Here is a 3,747-nt window from a genome sequence, read left to right as displayed (position 1 = left end):
TTGCTCAGAAATCTTAACTTCAGTTTTTAATGGTGACGTTTGAGGTTCACCACAGGTTAGAGCTGTACTTATAGTTTTGATGAGGTGCAAGTTAGAGAAAATCTACACTAAATCAAACGTACTGGATTTTGCTTTTAAGCTGTATTGAAATATTATGATTACTCCTTACCAAATGCATGTCTTGTTCAAGTAAGATCAATAAAGGTCCAAAATTAATAGGATATTCAAGATGGTGATGAGTGTCTCGAAACTTAAGACCAGAATTATACCATTCACAGTTGAAAGGTTCATACCAAAATGTTCCTTTAATTAACAGTTTGAGATGTGGGCATTTTCTCTGTAAATAGAATCTTATTTCTGTCTGACTGACCTTTTGTTGCCTTTCAGTCAGTTCAGACTTCTGAGGCTAATCTGTGGTTGTGGGCCAAAGAAATGACCCTGGTTGAAGTAGACAGCGAGTCTGAACAATCCGTTTCTGTAGCGAAGATTGAGAGTAAGGCCTCTATAATTACATCTCCCTACGTACTGACTCAGATCACACAACCTGCCTCTCCATCTGTAATTACATTAAGTGTTTTCAGTGTCTTGTTTCAAACCCATGCATCAAGCAGGACCTTTAACTACAGACACAGAGAACTCACTGGACAATACTGCAGACTAAATTGTCTTTCCATGATACCAAATACAATTTTTTTATCAAAAGAAATATACCAAGACTATGACACAGGAAAAGAAGTATTAAATTGGAAAGATTTACAGATGAGACCAAAAATGACAAGTAATCATAGAAAGTTTAAAATAATCGTTCTAGAAATTTTTAACAGTCGAGTTAAAGTGGAACAAAGCTACAACTGTTCTAACCAAAGTTTCAAAGAAGAAGAAGAAGCATGACTGGCAAAATACCCTCAGTATTTTTGACATTTCAAAATAATGATGTTTGAATTGCCACAACTCATTTCATCCTTATTAACCACACTGCAAAACAGAGTGCAAGTGTCACCAAGCACCATTTCATCGTTCTCATAAAGTCTACAAGATAACACAGTTCGCAACAGCAGGTTCCCGGCTCTGCTTTGTTAAACAAGTTAATCATAAATCATAAAGACATGCAAATATTTTGTCACAGCTAGCTGAAAGTGTTCTTGCTGTGAACCTTACACAAAATATATAAAAGGGGAAACACAAACAAGGTTCTTTAGTGGTCAATGTGATTACTAGATTTTTTTTTTTTTTTTTTTAACTTAAGGGGGGGAAATCATCTTTCGGCACAATTAGTCTGACACAGATCTTTGGTTTCAGTTTTCAGTGCTGATGCAAATGACAAAACTTTATAAGTCCTCTCTCACATGTTCTGCTTATTTGTTGTGCTGCTTCTAGCCAGAAGACCCTAAAGTAGTAATCTTCTGCATTAGCTTCTTTAGATTCTAGCTCAGACAAAACTATGCAACGAAGAGCTGTTGTTCTGTATTTCTTTGTCCCAACTGTCATGTGCCTCAACTTTTAACATGCCAACAGAGAGTCTGAGATGTAGATCTTGGATATTGTCCAGTTGCTTGGGGTGAATTCGCTGGGACGTTCACTCCGGTCCTAGCAGCTGGCTTGAATATTTTTAAACTTGTAGAAAGATGGACTCCAAACATGATGTTCAGGTTTTACTCATTGCTTTGGCAGTGTGGCGTAGTTTTTGTTCAGTATCTTCATAAATTTGCCTAATTTTATGAACAAAACATCTTTTATATCAAGTCCTGATAAACTTCTCACTTAAAATATGAACTTTTTAAGAATGATGTTTTTACTTTACAGCACACTGATGATATTTTTAATAAGCCTCCTCAACTAGTTGGGGAAGCTTTTATCATAAAACAATATGGGAAGTCACTGCTTTATGATACAACTCTTCAAAAAGATTTTTCTTTATTATTTTGCCTTTTATTTTTCATGCAACTCAGTAAGTGACTTGCAGAGACGTAACTTTCACTTGGGTTTACATAGGCATCATTCAATCCAAATCACTTCAGTTGGTTACAAAATTTTCCACAAGCAAAAAATAGTGAAAGTTAGTATTTAGTCTGTCACCAAATATTTTTGCCAGATGTCAACACAGAAAATCATGCCTGGAAATCATGCAGATAATTAGGTCATTTCCAACCTCACACATAATTTACATTCTGAGATTTTTAAGATCATGCACAAAACCTCTCTCTCCCTTTTTTCTGCAATTTCAACACCATTTAAAGTTGTTTCCATCAGCACAAAACACTTGCAAAGCAATAAAAAGCTGAAAAGGAAAAGGGTGCAAAGAAAAAAATCCTGCTTTTTCCACTGACATCATCCCCTTTTAAAACCATGTCTAAAACTTTCCAGTGCGTCTTTTTGCCCTCCATTCAAGCACCTTTTGAAGTTACAGGAAATGCAATATTTTTCTACTGTTATTCACTTAAAAGATCAGCACAGTTGATTACAACTGTTTCAGTAAGTAGCAACCTACTTAGCAAGACTATCAAACCATGCAGTGAAATAAATTATGTAAATGTATTTTTGACAGCAGCAGTTATTAGCTAGCTAATAAATTAAGCTAAGCTTCATACTGTTTAAATATTAAGCTGTGGCTGTGAAGACCATGAAAATTAGCAACATTTAACACTACATCTTGTTAAATGGCTCAAAGCTGACCTCAGAGAATGATCTGTCAGTTTGTGTGTGCAGCTGAAATACTGATGAACCTTCAATCTGCAACATCATCGTGAGCAAAAAGTTTTCAATAGCAAACAGAGGAAGTGGCTCCACCCTTATATGTGAAGATAATCGCTCTACTCAAAGGTTGCACATCTGCATTCAAACGCTTGAGTCACCTGAAAGACCTCAACAAGAGAAGCACACAACGAGAAAGTAACTGCTGCTTTAGCCAGCTCATTTCAGACAATTAGGAATTCCTTATTACAGCAAAAAAAGAATAAAAAGAACAAATAGTGATCTCAAAATATTGCCGGACTACAATAAAACATTTGCCTGACACTTTGCTGCTGACACACCTGAATGTCCCCACTGAGACAAAGATCATTTCTATTCAATTCAAAATAAATCATACCAGAATATTAGTCATTGTCGACTAATATTTCAATACTGGCTATGAGAAAAATCATCATCCCACCTCAAAGTAAAAATAATTTTTAAAATGCTGTAATGAATTTTCTAATTTCTTTACCGGTATACAAAACTACATGTAACATGGAGGTCTTGCCGCATAATGTCAATAAATATTTCTTACTTGAGTGTATACCTTACAATGGATCATTGTAATTTACTACCCGAGTGGAACAATTTAAACATTTAACTTTAAGACCACAACAAATTAAAATATCATTAAAGAAATTAATTTCAGTAATTCAATTCAAAAAGTAAAAACTTTTATTCTACATAGTCATGACAGAGTGATGGTTTAGAGCTAATTAAAAACACAAAATTAAGTTCCTTGCAAAATTTAAAATGTGATGAGACTAACAAAATGACAAAAATATGTATTTTTTTAAACATTATCTTTTATCTACCAAATAAAAAAAGTCCTATATATTCTTGTTCTATAATGCTGAGGTGTTGTAACAGAGTGAGCTTTTTAAATTGTGTAGGTTATTTTGTGGTTTCCAATAAGTTTTGTTGTTTTTGATACCTCATGGCAGTGTTGTGGTACTTGAAGTTGGTCTTGGTGTCGAGACCGGTCTTAAGACCATTTTTTGATGATCTCGGTCT

The 3,747-nt window shown here is 34.5% G+C and overlaps 1 protein-coding gene across 2 annotated transcripts in view; it reads right to left on the bottom strand.

Annotated features, from left to right (window-relative positions):
- st3gal8 (ST3 beta-galactoside alpha-2,3-sialyltransferase 8) overlaps window positions 1–3,747 on the bottom strand; it is a 35,810-nt gene that overhangs the window by 21,054 nt on the left and 11,009 nt on the right. Inside the window, exon 1 of one of the 2 annotated variants that reach the window (XM_015030139.1) lies at window positions 2,674–2,713. The exons of the other annotated variant lie outside the window; for it this stretch is intronic. The gene's annotated coding sequence lies outside the window, so the exon portion shown is untranslated. Of the gene's footprint in view, window positions 1–2,673; window positions 2,714–3,747 lie in introns of those variants that run through there. 2 annotated transcript variants of the gene reach the window in all.

Source organism: Poecilia latipinna, unplaced genomic scaffold, assembly GCF_001443285.1.
Source record: "Poecilia latipinna isolate Pla-1442-1.1 unplaced genomic scaffold, P_latipinna-1.0 Scaffold174, whole genome shotgun sequence".
NCBI classification, from domain to species: domain Eukaryota; kingdom Metazoa; phylum Chordata; class Actinopteri; order Cyprinodontiformes; family Poeciliidae; genus Poecilia; species Poecilia latipinna.
The sequence above is the reverse complement of the archived record's forward strand: the minus strand, read 5'-3'. Positions and strand labels throughout refer to the sequence as shown.